The sequence below is a fragment of the Myotis yumanensis genome, unplaced genomic scaffold (genome assembly GCF_028538775.1).
Source record: "Myotis yumanensis isolate MYYU_CA2020_CCGP unplaced genomic scaffold, mMyoYum1.0.hap1 SCAF_1, whole genome shotgun sequence".
NCBI lineage: Eukaryota > Metazoa > Chordata > Mammalia > Chiroptera > Vespertilionidae > Myotis > Myotis yumanensis.
Genome location: NW_027223752.1, coordinates 143,368,602 through 143,390,206, shown reverse-complemented (window position 1 = coordinate 143,390,206; position 21,605 = coordinate 143,368,602). Strand labels below are relative to the sequence as shown.

At 41.7% G+C, this 21,605-nt stretch overlaps 1 non-coding gene and 1 pseudogene across 1 annotated transcript; one reads left to right on the top strand and one right to left on the bottom strand.

Moving 5' to 3' along the window:
- Positions 1 to 954: 954 nt before the first annotated feature.
- On the bottom strand, positions 955 to 1,118 carry LOC139000347 (U1 spliceosomal RNA). The gene has a single exon (XR_011469561.1). It is a non-coding gene; the product is annotated as a U1 spliceosomal RNA (small nuclear RNA).
- Positions 1,119 to 7,873: 6,755 nt separating this feature from the next.
- Positions 7,874 to 14,137, top strand: LOC139018294 (NEDD8-conjugating enzyme UBE2F-like; annotated as a pseudogene).
- The last annotated feature ends 7,468 nt before the right edge of the window (positions 14,138 to 21,605 follow it).

Below are 21,605 nucleotides of genomic sequence, written 5' to 3'. Positions count from 1 at the left end.
CATCAGATTTTGGGGCCCCTGCTAATACAAGATGTTTCCACATCAAGATTTTTAACTTAATCACATCTGCAAGTAGCCTTTTCCCCAACAAGGTCACACTCACAAAGTTCTAAGTGGTTATATCTTTTGGGGGCCACCATTCAACACACTACACTAGCCAACAGAATTGAAAACATAATTCTCCACAAAGACTCGTCTGCTTCATTAATCATAATATCTCCAAATGGAAACAACCCATATATCCATTTACAGGTGAATAGATAAACAAAAGGTGGCACATTCATATAATATACCCACATTAAGAAGAAATAAACTATTGATATACACAAAGCCATGGGTGAATCTCAAAACATTCTGTTAAATGACAAAAAAATGCATATTATGTGATTCCATTTATAGGAAATCTCTGCAAGAGCCAAAACTATGGAGACAGAAACATATTGATGGTTTTCTTGGAGCTAGTGGTGAAAGTAGAGATTGACTGCAAAATGGTACAAAAGCAGTTTTGGGGGTGATGGAAGTGCTGTAATATTGAATGGCAGGGATTGCTATGCAGCTCTTATAAATTACTAAAACTCACTGAACTGTGTCTTTGCAATGGGTAATGTTATGACTTGTAACTTATAATGCTGTTAAAATAAACTGAGAGGGGGCCGTGAGCTACCACACCTGTACCTATTCTCTTTCAAAGCCAGGGCTCCTAGGTCCTGGGATAATGTAAAACAAGACAGATATTTAGCTGAGTCTTGGGAGAGTTTGTTGTGCACACATGGTATCTCACTTCATGAGAACCAGTAGTATCTGGTTTCCTATACTAGACCATGATTTCCACCACCCATTATTTAACCCTGTCAGTATTTGGTCACATTTGCTTTCTTTCTTTGTTCTCCATTTTTCAAAATCATTATACAAATAATATATACTAACATTATTTTTCTTGTTGTTTTTTTTTTTCAGGGGAGAGCGCGAATGCAGTCCCCCACTACCACAAATTATGCAGTCGAGTTGCCCACATTTGGGGAAATTGCAGGGGTCAGCACATTCGGAGTGCAATGGATAAGCCTCACCCTGGGAAAACCACCTTCGTGATCATGGTATCTCCCCTGCCAGGTAAGTATACATTATTTTTTTTTTTTTTAGATACAATGTATTATAGCCAAATAAAGTCCTTCTTGACCACAAACCTGGTCCCATTTTATTAACTTCCATTTTTGAGATAATGGGCTTAGTGTTATACTTTTAATATATCTTTTATAATTTTACATTCACAGTTAGTGTGCTATAAACATTTTCCTCTGTGTGTTTGTGTTTTTAGTAAATAGAATCATGATTAGGTATTTTTAAAAAATATATATTTTTATTGATTTCAGAGAAGAAGGGAGAGGGAGAAATAGAAACATCAATGATGTGAGAGAATCATTGATCAGCTGCCTCCTTCTGGGGATAGAGTCCGCAACCCAGGCACGTGCCCTGACAGGGAATCAAACCATGACCTCCTGGTTCATAGGTCTATGCTCAACCACTAAACCATGCAGCTGGGTGGTATTCTTTTTTGCAAATTTCTATTTTCCCCACAAAAGCTTAGGGATTGGAGCTCTAGTTATGCACATAATTCTTTCAAAGTGCAACATGTATAGTTCACCTCTTTCAACTGTCGTCTGCTCTTCCATCATGTGAAAATACTGTGTTTTCTTTATCCATCCCAGTATTTAGGTGGTTCTATTATTTTGCTGTTATAAACAACACTGCAATGGGTAACCGCTTGACATGGTACAAATGTTTCTCAAGGAAACATAACAAGTAGTGAAATTGCTAGATGGTACAGTATGTGTACATTCAGTTTTTCTAGATCTGGTCAAATTATTCTCTGAAGTATATATTAGTTTGGTAAGCTACGATGACTAGCCCCAAAGACTACAGTCCATTACAATTATTCCTAGTCTGTGATTCACTCTCCTCCATGCAGTAAATCAGAAATCTTAGATTCTTGTGGTTCTGCTACTCACTGTATCCAACTAATGGAAGGGGAACTGGAGTGTGCAGGAGGCACACTCACTTCTTAAAGATTTTGTCTCAGAAGTTGTATTCTGATTTCAACTGGTGAGAACTACTTTCAAGGCCACACTCAGCTACAAGAAAGGCTGGAAATAGTTTGACAACCACTTCTCAGCCAAAACCTGTGTTCTTGGAAGGAGCAAAGGGGTTTGATCAACAGCTAGCTATATCCACAGGGCTTCATATGAACTCTTAATTCCATCAATATTCTCATCAACATATCGGCAGAGTATAATTTTTTTTGCCAATCCTATAGGTAAACTATAGCATCTCATTGGTGTTTTCTTTTGTATTTCCCTGATTTTTACTGAGTTGAGGAAGACTTCCCTGCCCCCTCAAAAACTGAAAGAGAAAGAGAACAGGTAAAAATAATGTGAAGAGCTTAATGTCTAAGTTCATATGTTAAAATGTAATCTCCAAGTGATTGTACTAGGAAATGGGGCTTTTGGGGGTGGGTGGAGCACTCATGAATGGGATTAGTGCCCTTTTAAAAGAGGCCAGAGAGCTACCTGTCTTTCTGCCATGTGATAAACAGATGAGGGCCACATCAAATGACCTTGATTACTCAGTGAAGCTATGACGGCACGCCTGTGTACTCCAGACTCCGAAACATAGTGACATTTTATTTTGTCTCCATCATGATAGAGAGAAAGTTTCTCGGTGAGGTATGTGAAACCCAGGAAGTAAAAAGAGGTTGACATCACATACCTGTGTTTGCTTCTGCTGCTATCTTTTGCAGCAGAGTATCCTGGTTCCAAAGATGGGGGTATGAATTTAATACCACCATTTTACTTGCGAGTCAATTTGCACCATCCACAGTTTAACTTAGAAAAGACAGAAAAGATCTCATAATAAATAATAATCAAGTAACAATTAGGTCTTTAAAAAGAGATTTTAACTGCCAATAACTAATAGCACTGTAAATCATAGCAACAAAAACAAAACAGGAGCTATTATATTTCTGGCAATTCAGGGTCAACTCAATATTTCTCTGTGATGTTATAGTCATTCATAAGAGGTGTGCCATTCAAATGGCTGCTTACATGCTGTGCTATTTGCCAATATCTACAAATAGCTGTTTATTATTGAGTCTTCACTCGTCAAATGCAATTCTACATCATTTCCCCTTTCATTTCCCAATATTCAATGTAGCAGGAAAATAACATTTCTTTAAATTTTACAAATATTGGGAATCATTTCAACATGGAACTATGATTTTTATTTTTTACTTTTGTAACATGTGACACATTAAATATTAATTCATAATGATGATTCCCTGAGAAACTTTAGTTAAAATAGATTGGCCCAGGCCCTGGACTGTTAGTTACTATAACATCAACCAGAGTTGAATACAAATACTGCATATGCCAAAATAGACAAACCAATTTTTATAATATAGAGCATAACCATTTTTTTGAGGTCCCTTTAGTGCTTGGCTATGAAAGTAATATGGGATTGAATCCCCCTGAACTTTTAATCTTGGGTTTGCTGTTTCTGTTTCTACATTTAAAAATCATGGTTCTATTCAAAAACATTTACATCCTATTGACAATCTCATTTCACTTTTAGTTTCCTGTCCTACGATTTCTTCTCAAGAGCAGGCTTAAGCTTCTATTTTGCTTTTCACTTTTTTTGTGCTTTTATTTGATTTTTTGTTTCAGGAAAAATTTTGCTCTTTTTTAAAAATTAATACACTTTATTTTTTTTAGAGCAGTGTTAGATTTACAGAAAAATTGAGTAGAAATTACAGAGTGTTCCCAATATACCATCTCCCTCTTGCCAAATTGTCTTCCAAGATAGCCGTACTATTTTGCACTCCTGTCCTCAATGAAGGAGAGTTCTTGTTGCTCACTGTTATCACAGTACTTGATGTTGTCAGTGTTTTGAATTTATGACAATTTTAATAGGCGTGTGTTGGTCTTTCAATGTTGTTTTAATTCAAAATTCCCTAAAGAAATGTGATGTTGAGCATCCTTTCATATACATATTTGCTCCTGGTGGTTAGGTGTCTCTTCAATTTTTAGTCCACTTTAAATTGAGTTATTTGTTTTGTTATTGTTGACTTTTGAGAGTTCTTTGTATATTTTGGTTGGATACGAGACCTTTATTGATGTGTTTTGCAAATATTTTCTCCAACTCTGTAACCTGTCTTCTCATTCTCTGAGCAGCGTCTTTCACAGAGCATAAGTGTTTAACGCTAATGAAATCCTACTTACCAGTTTTTCTTTCACAGTTCTTACTTTTGGTGTTTTATCTAAAAAGTTATCACTAAACCCAAAGTTACCTAGAATTTCTCAGTTGCCTTCTTCCAGGAGTTTTATAGTGTTGAATAAATATTTATGTGTCAGATCCATTGTGAGTTAATTTTTATGAAGTCATAGTGTCTGGATATACAGTTGTTCCAGCCCCATTTGTTGAAAAGACTACCCTTTCTCCATTGAACTATCTTTGCTCTTTTGTCAAAGCTCACTTGACTATGTTTGTATGAGTCAATTTCTGGCCTCTCTAACTGTTTCATTGATCTATTTGTCTATTCTTTTGTCAATAGCACACTGCCTTGATTACTCTAGCTTCTAAAGTAAATCTTGAGATTGGGTAGTGTCTGTCCTCTGATTTCATTCTTTTTCATAAGTATTGTGTTGGCTATTCTGTCTTTTGATTTCCATATAAACTGTAGAATTTGTTTATTGCTGTCCAAAAAATCACTTGCCAGAATTTTGATTGGGTACTTTCTTTTTATTTTCTAGTCCTTTTTATTCAAATTTATTCCTTTCATTCCTATAGTCATAAGTTCCCAACTTTTTTCTCTAACTTTTGTTCCTACATTGAAACAGGAAATTAAGCACACACTCTTTTCTTTTTCTGAGAAATTTACGGCTATTTTGAAGTGACTTGAGCTTTTCATAGTTCTGCAAATGCGTTTTGTGAGATTCTTTTTATCTTGTTCAATCAGACCATGAACTCTTTCAGGCTCACTCTTCATTTTTTATCAATGATTCATTTATCCAAACAGCTAAGGAATCTGTCTACTTGAAGGGAGTCAAAAGTAGCTCCTTATCAATGTGAGAAAATATCGACAACTTTCCTTTACAATGTTATCTCTTCAGGCCATTTTTGTTGCAAACTCTCACACACAGAGCTTTTCTTTGCCTGTATTGTGTCTATGTTGCTCTATTGAACTTGATAATAGGCATTTTAAGCATAGCTACATGTGGGGGTTTGGGGTACTTCCAGGCATAGTTGACACCACAGGACACTTTTTTTTTTCAGAGAGTTTCCTGCTTGCTTGAATAACCAAATGCAGGTAAAGTGGTAGTCAGTAAAATATTCACCAGGAAAGTATTTTAAATTGAAAATACAGGGCTTATGTTGAGCCTGATGTCAGGGGCATATTCACAACAAAGCACAAGGCAGCATTCACAAATCTTGTCACAGGTGTGTGTGTGATGGCAAAATCCAAGGTGTTTTTAAAAAATAAAACTCTTGTTGAGTCAGTACCTATAGAACAAGCATGTGAAACTCAAAGGCTAACACAGGCTAAATAAACAAGGTTTAAGTTTATGTGGGCTGCAAAAAAACAAAAGCTTCAATTTTCCTAGAAATGTAAGTTTATTTCAATAGAGATGTGCCGAATACAAAGGGCTGAAATAAATGAGTAATTGTTAACATAAAATAATGGAACATTTTAATAAAAATTAATATTTTTTCTTGAACATTAACTTACCAGGCACTGAATAACTGCACAAATTAATAAGCATAATGCAAATACTCGTAAACCTATTTTTCTTGCTCTCTGAAAGTGAAATATTTCCTGTTGCGCACACCAAACAAGTCAGTCCAAGACTAATGACATGACAATCAGCTGCTAAAATATTTGCTGCTAGTATTAGTGGAGAGAAATGGTGCACCTGCACATAGGGTGCATAAGAAAAATGAATGCAACACGATTATAGTAATTAGTCATTAATGAACATTGTAGTTCATTATTAATAATCCTATTGTAATAAAAGATAAACATGCAAATTAACCATTCCTCTGCTACACTCAAGCCACACCCACTGGCCAATCAGGAGTGAGTATGCAAATTAACCCAACTAAGATGGTGGCGGCCACAGAGCTGGAGTGAGCAGGAGGCTTGGGTTGCCCCCGGCGATGGAGGAAGCCAAGTTTCCCACCTGCCCTTGCCGGCCCTGGGCTTCGCTCAAGGCTACAAAGTTTCAATTATAGAAGATAAATAAATCCCAGATACCTGCTTCCAGTGGGCAGTGGCCTCCACTCAAGGAGGGGCTGGGAGGATGGGTTGCCAGGGCCAACCCAGGCTTCCAGCTGGACCTGGGCTCCGCTCAAGGATACAAAGTTTCAATTATAGAAGATAAATAAATCCCATCCTATATAATAAAAGGGTAATATGCAAATTGACCCTAACAGCACAATGACTGGGAATGACTGGTCACTATGACACACAGAACACTAGGGCCAGATGCTCAATGAAGGAGCTGCCCCCTGGTGGTCAGTGCACTCCCGCAGGGGGAGCTCTGCTCAGCCTCAAGCCAGGCTGACGGCTGTCAGCACAGAGGTGGTGGCGGGAACCTCTCCTGCCTCCTTAGCAGCACTAAGGATGTCCGACTGCAGCTTAGGCCTGCTCCCCACTGGCTAGTGGACATCCCCCGAGGGCTCCCGGGCTGCCAGAGGGATATTTGACTGCCAGCTTAGGCCCAATCCTCGAGGGAGCAGGCCTAAGCCAGGAGGTGGACATCCCCTGAGGGATCCCAGACTGCGAGAGGGCACATGCTGGGCTGAGGGACCTCTCTGAGTGCACAAATTTTTGTGCACTGGGCCTCTAGTTATGTATAACAGGATATTGTAAAAATTAAATTATGAAATTTTTATTAAAATGTTTCTTATATACCGTTATATTGGCTGGGCCGTAAAAATATCCGTTGTGGGCTGCATACACTCAGCGATGCAGTCTTATGTGGGCAGTCTTTGCTCAGTTCCCAACTCCTGAAGGCAGAGACTTTATTTTCCCTGTACACTGCATATAGATGAATGAATGAGTGAATAAATGAATGAATAGCTTATATATGAATGAACAATTATATAAATGAAGGGTTTTATACAATTTTCTATTTTAAATAAGTCAGGTGCTTGGTAAAATTTTGGTTTTCTCTTCTATTCTGTGAGTCTCTGAGGGTGAGGAATTATGCTAGTCCAATCTCTATACTTCCAATTCCTAGCACAGTGCCTGGAACTTAGCACCCAATAAATTCTTTTATAAATTTAATAAACTGGAGGCTGACTTCAAAGGAAATTGTATTTGTCTCTAACTACTTAAAACTAATTAGCAGCTAAAAATTGAAAGCCTAAAGGAGAACAGGAACAAAGACATGTCCTAAAGAGTCACATGCAAATCTCTCTGTGTATGTGCCTGTCTTGCTTCACCTATTCTCAACGTGGATGAAAATTGGGGAATGCTTTCTGTTCAATTTTATATTTTATGATACTGAGAAGCAAAGGCAGAAAGATATTTGGGGTACATAGGAGGCCAGTGGAGGAATAAAGTAAAGGATGTAAGATAGAAAAGAGAATGGAATGAACAAGAAGGTGGCTTACTAAATGAATATATGAATATTGAAATTGTACCACAGTAAAGCCATGTTTTATTTAAAAGACATGTGAGGGCCCCACCACTTCTAGTCCCGCTGCCAGGAGTGGGTGCGGCTGTGAGGGCCCGCGCCTAGTCACTGCCTGCCGGGCATGGTGTTGGGTGCCAGGCCCGCCTCGCCTTCTCTAGGTGCCCAGGGAAAAGGTAACAGTAATGCCGACGCTGGGGAGCACACTGAAGCGGGATGATGGTCTCAAAGGTCCGGACGTCAGCCACAGCCTCTGACTCCACTCAGAGGGTGTCTGTGAGGCACAGACTGCTCATTAAAAAGGCTGCAGAACTTGAAGCTAAGGTACCTTGTACATGCAAAGCGCATGTTCCTGACCCAAACAAGCTTCATTGCTTTCAGCTAACTGTAACCCAGATGAGGGCTGCTACCAGGGTGGAAAATTTCGGTTTGAAACAGAAGTTCCTGATGCAGACAACGTGGTGCTGCCCAAAGTGAGATGCTTGACCAGGAACTGGCACCCCGACATCACAGAGAAGGGCATGATCTGTCTGAGTGCACTGGTACTGAGAGAGCATTCCATCCACGGCACTGGCTGGGCTCCCACGAGAACATTAAAGGGTGTTGTTTGGGGATTAAACTCTTCGTTTACGGATCTTCTGAACTCCGATGAGCCACTGAACATCGAGGCCGCAGAGCATCACCTGAGGGACAAGGAGGACTTCCGGAACAAAGCGGAAGGCTACATTAAGGGTATGTCGGGTGTTGGGGGGGAAGGGGCGCCTGCAGGCGGATTCTGAGGGTCTTCTCCAGCTCTCGAGGGGGCCTCTGTCCCAGTCCTCTTTCCTGCAGACCCACTGACTCTGCTGGGTCCTGTGACATGTCCTGCGGAGAAACCTCTTCGCGACTGCCCATTGTAGACAGAATCCCACATAAATACAGCAAGAAAGTGCGTTGTCTGCTTACCTTAACATGTTTACTTTGTGAACCTGTACTGTGTAGGCTGAGGAAATGCTTGAGAAGTTGTAATGAACTCAGAATCGGAGCTTGCTTCTTACCTTCCCCCAGATCACGTCCTTGCACAGCAATGCCGATGGCCTGCCAGGAGCTGGCAGGCGGGCGTCCCGAGCCCACTGCAAACTGATTGGATGCCAGTCTCTTATCTCCTCCCAGGAATGTCGGCTCTGCCTCAGTGTCTGAGGCTTCCCGGAATGCAGTCATTGACTGTAGGTCTCTTATTTGGGTATTTTATTTAATGTAAGTATAATTTGGAAGATTTGTAATTTGTACAATTTAATGCATTATTTTTTTTTTCTATTCTCCTTTAGTTTGTATTTTCATTGTATAGAGCAGACAGAAAGGTGTTGGGTCATGCAATTATTGAAGAGAAATACACAGAAAATATGAAAAAAAAAAGAGAGAGAGAGAGATGTGAGTCTGGAAAAGGTGCCACAAAAGATTCAGCAGTCATTACCCAGGTAACCCAGCAAACCTAAATCAGGTTATACATGCCTACCAAGGTCAGTGGCCATGAAGAAGAGAGCAGCAATAGCTGTTAATACCAACTGGTTGAAAAGATTTAAAATTTCTTCTAACTTGATTAATTAAATCAGAGACCTCTGCATATACTAGTATTTCCAGTGTTCCACTGAATTTCATAGTAGAGCTTTGAAAACTGTTTTTAACTTTGGTAACATCATTATTAGCTAATCAAACCTGCTTCCTCCCAAGAGCCATAGCAATAAGAATAATCCTAAATTTTCACTAAATGGAATCTTGGCACAACAAAGGAAATCCTCTGCTGAGTTAAACCATAGGCCAAGGACAAAACAACCAAAAGTAAGTTCTGTGAACACTTGGAAAAATATATCTTAAAGAATAAAGCACAATATGTCGGTATCCTATTACTAATACTAGAGGCCCAGTGCACGATTAAATCATGCCCATGTAGGGTCCCCTAGGCCTAGCCTGCCATCAGGGCCATGTCCGCCGCCCCACAATGCCTCACATGCTCCGTGGACGCTGGCCAGTGCTCTGCAATGCTCCCAGCTCGCGCCCTTTTCCCGCAGGCCGTCTCCCCCTGCAGCTGCATGTGCCCCCGCTCCTCCCCCCACAACAGGAGCACCTCTGCTTGCCACCTGGGAACCCAAGCCATGCTCACCACTTGCCCAGCGCCCATCCCCAGCGCCCTCTTCACACGCAGTCCCACCTGCCCACTACCTGCCTTGCTGTTTCCTCTTTACTGCACAGCCTCTGCCACCAGCCCCAGGCGAGCCCCGCCTCACTGCGCAAGCCACGAGTCCCGGCCCACAAGAGGTGCTCCATGCACCTCCTGGTGACTGGTTGTTTGGTCGTGACACTATTATGGCATCACAGCCACAGGCCTTTCATGATATGGAAGACTAGAGGCCTGGTGCATGAATTCATGCACGGGTGGAGTCCCTTGGGGTTGCCTGCAGAGATTGGGCCCAGCTTGCACCCTTAGCCTTGCAGCCCCAGCTTGCGCCCCAGCCTCTCAGTCCTGCAGCCCCACCTGGCACCCTGCCTTGGCCTGGCACTGCCCCTTCACCTGTTCCACCATCCCACTTCCAGAGTGATCAGTCAGGGTCAGGCCCCCCACCTGGCTCCCTCAGATCATGGGAGCTGGGCAGCAGGGGGGCTGCTGCCACTGGTTGCCATCTGCAGGGCAATCTGCAGGGTGATTGGGCCGCCTGCTCACCAGCTTCCACCATCCTGCCTTGGCTTATCAGGGCCCGCAGCGCCTCCACTGCCGCCTGCTGCCAGAGCTGAGTCACCAAAGCCCGCCATGGTCCACGCCACCCCCTGGTGGTCAGCACACGTCATAGCAAGCAGTCAAACTCCAGGTCTGGTCGAACTCCTGGTGAATGACCGCCCCAGGGGACAATTTGCATATTAGGCTTTTATTATATAGGATCATTGTCATTTCGGTTTTTACAGTGGATGAGACTCTTTTAAAGATTCATTGTGTTAAGGATATTTTCTTTGTACATTTACTGCCCAATCTGAACTTTGGAATTTTAACATAATAGAAATCATATCCATGAAATTTTGCGATTTGACTGAGAACAGAGATGAGGTTTCCACATTTACTCCACTTGAATCTTCGCATGTTATGCCTGGCGATGCTCACTTTTACTTCTTCAATCCTTTCTTACCAATTCCTATTTCCAGTGTGTTTTCTACTTAAAATCTGTTATTTGATTATAATTTAAATTGATATGTAATTTTTGAGAAATGTATTATTAACTTTAGGATAGCATCATAATTTATTAAATTATTTATATTTTCAATTTACTCTGTTAATACCTTCTCCTATGTATTATGTGTCATTATTTTTCTTGCAAGTTTGTCTGAACCCTCTGTAGACTGGCAATGTTCTTAACTAGCCAGCCAGCATTTCACAACCTTTTCTAGCTAGAAACTTCCCTGCGGAAAACTGCAATGCTTGAGATAAATTTTTGCAACAGTGACTATTTCATTTCAGAGTCCAAGCTGCTCAACACTCCACAGAAATAGTGATGAAACGCTTCAGCTGTAGAAACCCAAGGCAAATCTCTTAACCTTTTAAAAATGCAATCACTGTCCTTCCTTTTGATAAGAAGTTCTAGAAAGCAGAAAACAACTTTTACTCTTTATATATAAAACCTATTGAAACAAACAAAAAAAAGGAGGTTTTTGTTTACTCAAAGATATTTCTCTATATTTGGTTGATCTTATTTGGTTTATTTTTGGTCCTGAAAAAGTGTGGTCTGATTTTGTGAGTTCAAGATGGGGACAGCATCCTGAATGACCCAGGCAGCGTTATAAGCAGTTTTATAGTAAAAATATGGACATTTTCAGAGCATAAAAATGTAGAATTTTCAATGGCTCTCTCTTAATATCTTAGAGTAGACCCAAGCCTTATGATTGATGGGTTAAATAATAGTTGCTTAACTGCTATGCAAAGTGTAGTCCTCAGACTACCAGCGTCAGCATATCCTGGGAGTTTGTCAGAAATATAGAATCTTGAAGCCCACACCAGAGCTACTGAATGATAATTGACTTTTCCCACCATCTTCAGGTTGTTTGTATGCACATACATTTTCAGAAGCACTGGCTTAATCAACTTCCTGACTCAAATGATGAAAATTCAGGCCCTGGGCAGTGTTGCTAAGTTGTTAGAACATAGGCCCCTACATTGAAGGGTTTTGGGTTTGATTCCTAGTCAAGGGCATGTACCTGGATTGCAGTTTTTAATCCCCAGTCCCAGTCAGGGCACATTTGGGAGATAACCAATCGATGTGTCCCTCTCACATCAATGTTTCTCTCTCTCTCTCTCTCCCTCCCTTACACTCTCTCTAAAAATCAATGGAAAAACTATCCTCGGGTGAGGGTTAACAACAACAAAAAACGATGACAATTTAGACAAATCAAATCATGGGTTTTGTTTAGCACTAAAAATAGGCAGTTTAAAGAATAATGAAAGTCACAATTTTTTAATGAAGTCAAACCAGTTTACCTGAACCCATTTGTAGAAGAAAATAGGAAGGTTTGATTTATGTAAGAAGCATTCTCAGAAGTAAGTGCAATTTAAGACATATGTTGGTCTGCCCAATTTCTGATGTCAGGCAGAGGTGCTCAATACCAGACATTTGTCCACTTAAAAAAACCCCGGGGGCATTATTTTAAAATAATGCATTTCATCAAGATTTTGGTCAGCTGCTGATGCAGCCTAAACTAGGCCCACAGCTTCCTTACAGAACTCTCCAGAGGGCATAGCGTTTACATGTCAGTGACTGTATGTGGCAGGTACAAGGGAAATGGGGCTGCTTTCCTGTGTCACAGGGCTCCTAACCTTTGGGCATTTGGCCTGTGAGCAGACACTGCTGTTGTGTGATCCAGGTGTTAAGCTACGGTGGTGCTTTCTGATAAAGCACTTCAACTAAAGCCTATTTAGCATTTTTCACTGAGGCATTATTTCCAGGAGAAGTTGAAAGTGGCACCTAGAGAAGAGACATTTATTTTACTTTAAAATTCTTGTTTTCACTGGAGGAAAGAATGAGTCCTGATCCTAGTTACATAATTGGCAGGGCCTAGTGCATCTGTTCCTGGGCAGATAAAGGGCAGTAGTTTCTGAATTGAGTCAGCCATGATTTTATCGCTAAATTACTGGAGTCGGCTGTTTATTCTTGTAACTCCAGCCGTAACATTTTAGGATTAAAGGTGACTTCCTAATAAAGTAAGGAATTATCTTCATTTTACTGATCTAATTTGTTTATTGTCCTGATGAAATCCTGGCTTATTTCTCCTGTTTTAGACGCAGTTATTATAAATTTCATGAAATCAGGCAACTCCTGATCCAAACTATGTATGAACTGATATGTTTTTGCCAAAGACAACAATCACTACAAATTAGCCTATTTTTACTGAGACCACATTTCTTCAACTTGGATCCAGCTGAAATTTTTGAAAAAAGAAAGACTTAGAAATAGTGAGATCTACCATCTGATTCATTTCACATGCAAATAAAGTTATGAAAGAATTATATAATTACCATGATAATGATACTTTAATAATAAATATAAATTATAAGATTTATTTAATGTATTTTCCAAACAAAAAGAAACTCTTGAAAAATTGACTTCCTTTTCTAGCAACTTTAAGACTGTGATAACTATACCTACATATCTTCAGAATCTGGATGGCTTTGTTATTGGGGAAGGTGAGGTTTCCCTTTCCTCACTGAGTGCCGGGGCTGAAGTCTTTACAATAGCTCCAGAAAAAGTATTTTCTGAGACTCACATGGGAGGACGAGTGATTTTTATTTGCATGGGATTGCATCTCTGTGTTTCTAAAGTCCTATTTCCTTTGATCCAGTCCTGGAAGAAGTGTGTGTGTGTGTGTGTGGGGCGGGGAGGGGGGGCGGGTGGAGGGGGGGGGCGGTCAGGAAACAGGAGAGTGAGTGAGAGCCCCATAAGCTAGGAGTCAATCAAGAGCAAATTTCTTTTTTTAGGGGATTAAATATCTTAAATTTCCATGCACTTGCAGTATCCACACCCATTCTGTGCAATAATCTGATCCTAGGTGTGACTGACAAGCAAGAACCCTCTCGACATCACTCCAACTTTATTGGGCATGTGTCTCTCTTTCCTCTGTTCCCTTCCTGTTATTGATAACTAGGTGAATTACAATAGTATCAGTTTCTCCTCATTGTTTCTCTAAAATGCCTAGGTTTCTTTATTTCTTCTCTTAGAGTTCATGATTAAGGAGAAAATAGTTTAATAGCTTTCTGTCATGGTGCTAGGATCTCTCAGGGAGAAAGCAGTCCTTGACCTTTAAGAGTCTACATTCTGCTTAATTTCTCATTAGACTGCACTGAAGTCTCACCTCTGGAGCTTGCCGTAAAGGTAAGAGCACAGAATCAGAGGAAAGAATCCGGCTTGTTGTCCATATTCAGCTTGACACTCTAAAATATGGGTGCCAGGAAATGCATTTCTGGAAGATACCTGTTTGACCACATGGGCATCCACTATAAAGTAAGGAAAATTTAACCATCTACTAATTGTCCTTTTATATTATGAACTGGTTATTTTTTTAGTTTTTTTTAGATTGCTTATTTTCCTCTTCAAGTTTAGACTCTAGAACAGTAGTTCACATTGCCCTATAAAAAGTGATATCCCTAATATTAATTTTCAACTTTCCTAACTAAAAATTGAAATATTTTCTCCTTGCTCTAGTATCCCAGGATTTGATGAACTGTTTCTCTCCTTTATCTTCACCTTTTACATTTTTTTAACAAATAAAAGTAGCCTTACTCAGTCTTTACCTTTCCAACTATGGTTCTAAATATTTTCAAGTGTCTTCATCGACATGCCCTCCACAACTCTCCTCATTTTACCTGTCTTCTCTGGACCTTTCCAGGTCAATGATATTTTATTCATCACAAATAGATTTGTTAAATTTTCATTAGCGAGTAGGAAAAAGAGGGAGAGCGTAGTGTGTAATAAGCTCCATGGTAAATTTAGATCAGTGTTTAGGATGTGTAGTAACTTTAAACATTTGACTTGTTTTTGAGTATTCTGACACATATTAAGTTCTCTTTTAGTTTATTGATGTTTTCACATTATTTTATGCTATTATTTCTATGACTTGGTATCTCAGAGTTTACTCAGATAAATTGTTGAGACTGAAGATAACATTTGCTAAAAAGCTAAACAATTATTTCTGATCATTTGTTAATGTGGTTTACTGATTTTTCACATGAGAGTTTTAAAGCATATTTTAATAAAAATGTTTTAACAGTCATACCAAAGAATTCTTCACATCTTTCATAAAAAATGAATCTAGAGGGTTTTTTTTTTTTTCTGGTGCTTTTAGTAGTGAGATATTTATTATCTTATAAAGTTGATGTTTTCAATAAAATGGTCCTTATGAGACTGTAGTATTCTGTAAATCTTCTCATTTCATCATTTTAGACAACTAATTCTAAAAATAATTATGATCATTCCAAGATTAATATGACTAAGGTAGGAGATATTTTCTGGCTTATTCCCAAATAGTCATTCTATTATTCTCTTGCACCATTGTCTTTTTTTCCTTAATCATGTGTGTCTAATATAATTTTGGTGTGGGAAAAACATACTTCGTCACTTATAGGTATATGTAATGGAGCATAATTGATAAATTAAAATCTATTCTTATGGATGTATTTGCATTAAATTATTAGTTCATTAGCTTTTAAAATGCTCTCTTAGAATGTATTAGCATTTTTGGAGTTGTTTAATAATAAAGTATGAACTCATCTGTGGTTTTTCTTTCTGGAAGAATTTATTAGTGTATATAAACTTGACGATTTCCTCTTATATGTTCTTCAACACTTAAAATATATATTAAAATAAGACTGATTTTAGATCTAATTCTCTAAAGAATTCCATTGTTTATATTTTTTTCTTGCAAAAATGTGATCCTTTATGACCTACAAATTTTATATTACTTTTTGTGCTTCCTTTCTCATTGGGTTGAGAATTTGGGAGAATATGCCTTACTTTGTATTTCCCATAGTTCTTCACTAAGCACAAATATTCATTGAACTCAATGTCATCCTATATAATAAAAGCCTAATAAGCAAATTGACTGAACGGCGTAACGACCAGTTGGTGGGGCATGGGGTTGGTGAACTGGCAGTGCCAGGCCAGCCAAGGCAGGCACCAGCCGGCAGAGGGAGGGGATGGCAATCGGAGGAGGGCAGGGGCAACCAGCGGAGGCAGAGGGGTAATGGGGGGTGGGGCCGGCCACTCACCGGCTGGCGCCATCCCCTGATCAGCCTGCCAGCTGCCAGTTGCCTCTGCAGAGGGAGGCCAGACTGCTGCTTAGGCCTGCTCCCCAAGTGCATGGATTTTCATGCAAAGGGGCTCTAGTCTCTCTCTCTCTCTCTCTCTCTCTCTCTCTCTCTCTCTCTCTCTCTATATATATATATATATATAGACTAGAGGCCCGGTGCACAAAAATTTGTGCACTCAGGGGAGAGAGGGGGTCCCTCAGCCTGGCCTGTCCACTCTCGCAGTCTGGGACCCCTCAGGAGATAATGACCTGCTGGCTTAGGCCTGCTCCCGGGTGGCAGAGGGCAGGCCTAATTCCTAGGTGCAGCCCCTGGTTGGGCTCAGGGCAGGGCCGATTGGGGAGTTGGGGTGCCACCATCTGTCATGCACAGAGCAGGGCAGATCGGGAGGTTGCGATGCCACCCCTAGTAACGCTCAGGGTAGGGCCGATTGGGGGGTTGGGGCACCGCCCCCTGTCATACTCAAGGCAGGGTCTATAGGGAGGTTGCAGCACCACCCCCTGTCACGCACAGAGCAGGGCCGATCAGGGGGATTGGGGCTCCGTACCCTGTCATACACAGAGCCGCAGGGCAATCAGGGGGTTGGGGAGCTCCCCCCTGTCACACACAGAGCAGGGCCCATCAGGGGGTTGAGGCGCTCCACTCTGTCATGCACAGAGCAGGGCCGATCAGGGGGTTGAGGAGCTCCCCCCTGTCACTCACAGAGCAGGGCCGATAGGGGAGTTGGGGCACCACCCTCTATCACCCACAGAGCAGGGCGGATCAGGGGGTTGGGGCACCGCCACTGTCACACTCAGGGCAGGGCTGATGGGGGGGGGTTGGGGTGCTGCACCCTGTCACAGAGCCGCAGGACGATCAGGGGGGTTGGGGAGCTCCCCCCTGTCACACACAGAGCAGGGCAGATCAGGGGGTTGAGGCACCACCCTCTATCACCCACAGAGCAGGGCTGATCAGGGTGTTGGGGCACCGCCACTGTCACACTCAGGGTAGGGCCAATGGGGAGGTTATGGCTCTACCCTGTCACACACAGAGCAGGGCTGATCAGGGGGTTGGGGGGCCCCACCCTGTCACACACAGAGCCGCAGGGCGATTAGTGGGTTGGGGAGCTCCCCCCTATCAGGCACAGAGCAGGGCTGATCAGGGGGTTGGGGTGCCTTTCCCTGTCACGAAACAGAGCAGGGCGGATAGGGAGGTTGTGGACCCGCCCCCTGTCACACACAGAGCCGCAGGGTGATCAGGGGGTTTTGTCGCTGCCCCCTGTCACACTGATCCCGGTGCCGGGAGGCCTCGCGGCTCCACTGATCCCGGTGCTGGGAGGCATATTAACCTTTTACTATATAGGATAGAGGTCTGGTGCACGGTTGGGGGCTGGCTGGTTTTCCCTGAAGGGTGTCCTGGATCAGGGTGGGGGTCCCCACTGGGGTGCCTGGCCAGCCTGGATGAGGGGATGATGGCTGTTTGCATCTGTTCACACCCCCTTCAGGGTGGAGGTCCCCACTGGGGTGCATGGCCAGTCTGGGTGAGGGACTGAGGGCTGTTTTCAGGCTGGCGGGTGACTGAAGCTCCCAACCTGTGCTTTTTTCCTGTTTTTTTTTTTTTTTTTTTTTATTCTGGGCCAGCTTTAGCTCTGAGGCTCGCCTGATGCTGAAAGCAGGTTTCTGGCCTTTGTTTACCTTCTGTATTTGAAACAATGTTGCGGTCCTGCTGGCTGAAGCCTGGCTGACTAAAGCAGGTTTCTGGGGATTTGTTTAGCTTCTATATTTGTTACAATGTTTCTTAGAGAGCTGCTCAGAGTCCGGCAAGGCAGGCGGGGAAACTTGGCTTCCTCCATCACTGAGGCAAGCAAGCCTCATGTTCTGCTTCAAGTTGCCTTGCTGCCGGCCACCATCTTGGCTGGCAGTTAATTTGCATATCTCCCTGATTAGCCAATGGGACGGGTAGCGGCCGTACGGCTAATTACCACTTTTCTCTTTTATTAGATAGGATATATATATATATATATATATATATGCCTAAGCGACCTTTACAACTGAATGACTGGAATGACCAGAATGACTGGTCACTATGACATGCACTGACTACCAGGGGGCAGACACTCAACACATGTGCTGCCCCCTGGTGGTCAATGCACTCCCACAGCCAACCTCCCCCAGCCAGCCAACCTCTCACGGTCCCACCCCCTGGCCAGCAGGCCCCGATTGCCTGATTGGGGCCAGGCCCTGGGCTGGGACAGGGAACTGAGGGTGGGTGGCAGTGGATGAGCCCCTTTCCCAGGGGGAGCCGAGGGCTGGTTCCCTCCCTGGGGCCAGTGGCAAACCTCCTGTACCCCATTCTTTTCCCTTGCCAGCAGGCCCTGATCAGCCTACTGCCCACCTGCCACAGTGGCGGCGCTGCAGCCAGGGAAGGAGGAGGAGGAAAGCAGGGAACTGCGGTGGTGGGGCGCTGATGATGATGGCGTCTGCATCTGGCATTTGTTCCTTCCACGCCTGGCCTGGTGACCATTGCCTCCTCTCCCGATCCTGCTGGGGCCTTGGGGCCCCAATCAGCCTGGCCCCAATTAGCCTGGCCCCGATTGGCCCTGATCGCCGGCCAGGCCTAGGGACCCCACACATACACAAATTTCGTGCACTGGGTCTCTAGTATTTTTATAATGATGAAACAGTTTGCTCCTATTTCCAGATCCATGGTGATTTAATTAAAACATATAGCCTTGGTATAAAACTTTATCCAAGACATTTTGAAAGTTTAAACAAGCCATATACTCAGTGTCTGTTTTTCTACGTTAATATTTATCACCTCACAGAAGTCTATTCGATTAGTCAGGCATGATTTATGCTTAGGGAAACTACATTACCTTTCCCAAAAGATTATGTGTGAGAAAGTGTTCCATGGTCCTGCTCTTTATTTTATATATATGCAATTCATTCTAACCAATTTTTATTGATGCTGGGAATTGGGAAGCCTGTCTTGGGATGCCTTTCCATAGAGCATTTACAAGTGCAAGGTATTCATAATGTATGTGCTGCCAAATGCAACGTGCATCTGGGCACACATTCTCCCCTTTGAATTGTCATTCTATTGACAAAAGTAAAATGAACACAATAGTCAAAAGGTAGGAAAAACCCATGTGTCCATCACCAGATGAATGAAAAAACAAATGTGGCATATATATATATATATATATATATTTCATCCATGAAAAAGAGTGGGGGTGAGGGGGAAAGATCAACCAAAAGACTTGTATGCATTCATATAAGCATAAGCGATGGATGTGGACAACAGGGGTTGAGGGGACATTGGGGGGATAAGGACTCATTTGTAATATCTTAATCAATAAAGGTTAAAAAAAGAATTCATGTGTTGCCCTAATTGGTTTGGCTCAATGGATAGAGCGTCGACCTGCGGACTGAAGGGTCCCTGGTTCGATTCCGGTCAAGGGCATGTACCTTGGTTGCAGGCACGTCCCCAGTAGGGGGTGTGCAGGAGGCAGCTGATCGATCTTTCTCTCTCATCAATGTTTCTGGCTCACTGTTCCTCTCCCTTCCTCTCAGTAAAAAAAAAAAAATCAATAAAATATATATTTTAAAAAAAAGAAGTGAAATCTTAGCATATTCCATAAAATGGATGGACTTGGAAAACATTATGCTAAGTGAAATATGCCACACACAAAAGGGAAAATATTGCATGATTCCACTTATATGAAATATATAGAGTAGGTGAATTCATAGAGATAGAAAATAGATGAGAAGCTATCAGGGGCTTATAGGAAGAGGAAATGGGGAGTTGGTGCTTAGTGGTTATAGAGTTTCTGTTAAGGGTGATGCAATGATTTTAAAATAGTGGTGATGGTTGCACAACATTGTGAACATAATTAATGCCACTGGACTGTAAATTTTAAAATAGTCAAAATGGCAAATTATGTTTTATATATGTTACCATAGTTCAAAATGGCAAATTATGTTTTATATATGTTACCATAGTTTAAAGAAATTAATAATTTAATATAATAAAAACAATGATTGTACACTCTAACTGGGAAAATTGTACGGTATATGAGTAATATCTCAAAAAGCTGCTTTAAAAAGTCAATTAATGAGTGGAGGGTTGAAGCATATACCCCTTTAGTGCCTTTGTTATCCTTTCCTTGGAATAAAATATAGACATAATAATAACTCTAAAGTGACAAGAAAATTTTCTACTCTCACCATGAAAGAAACCCAGGAGTCTAGGCTGATTCTGGGAAATGTGTGGAAATCAACACACGAATGGTATTCTATAATGTACAATCATCATTAATGTACTTTAAAAGTTTCAAAATAAGGTTTCTATTGGAAAGTCTTATTAAATACATTCTGTCTCACTCCCTCTTTTGGCAGAGCTGGTCATATTTCCAGAATGTCTTTAGGTGCCTGCGATGGATCATTTTGTTATTTTGTTCCCTCACTACCCCTCCCCCCCACTTCCCTACGCTCCCCCCTCCACCTAGGAACTTTGCAAACTGAAGAGAATTGCTTTGTAGTCTGAAGGGCTCCCTGAGTCTGTGAGCTGCCTGGCTTTGCCAAGATTGCCAGCCTGCCAAATATCAGCTGCCAAAAGACTAGCCCAGGCTTCCTCGTATAATGAAAGTACAAAAAAGGCCATGTGCTTAGAGGACTTGCCCAATTTTGTCTGCTTCATAGAGAAAATAAATCTCTGAAGAAGTCCAAGAGAGAGCTACCATCTGGTCAGACTCCTGGCTTTCTCAATATGGCTCCCACCGTCTATCGCCAAGTGTCAGGAGGGCTTCCTGTGTTGGACGGAGGCGGGCTGCGGAGTGCAGGGCCAATATGCTAAAATCAGATGGGAGCCTAATGAGGTGGGACTTGGCAGATTGATTTCAACCTGCAGTCTCATCATTGCTTCTGGCACATTCACAGAAGGGTCAACATTTCAGCAATAAAAATTGGAGCAATTTAATAGCTGGCTCCGTAGTTGCTGACTATCTGTTAATTTTTTTGAAGAAACCACAACATATCCAAGTCAAAACTTACCCAACTGCTACAACACTGTGCATCCCAGATGACTCGAAGGCAACACTGCTGGAAAAAGCTTCAGAACTGTTTTCACAGTGCTGACACTTTGCAGCTATTTGGCCCCATTTCTGCACACTTTGATATTCAGTCCTAAAAGCCAAAACCAATGTTTCTTTTGCTATGAAGGTTCACATCTTACAAGAACCCTTCTTTCACAGTAGATCATAGTATGAAACCTGTGCACTTATTATGTAGCTACATTGACCTTGGTGATCTGCTTGGCTTAAACATTAATCATGTTTTTTCATAGAAACTTTGCTTTTAATATCTGAAGATGGTAATAAATAATAAGGTCAACATTTTGATCTATATGTTCATATTTCAGATTTTTAGCAAGATTAGAAGTCATTGGTAGGTGTGCAGACTTTGAATCAGAAAGATCAGTATCAATTTGAGACTATGAGAGAATTGAATTATTTTTATTACTTTATTTTAAATTTATTATTAGTAAAGGTTATACATTAATATTTTTCTTCTTTAACCAAAAACTCTCTTCTATAAATTCTCCAGTCTAGTGAAACATCTGTA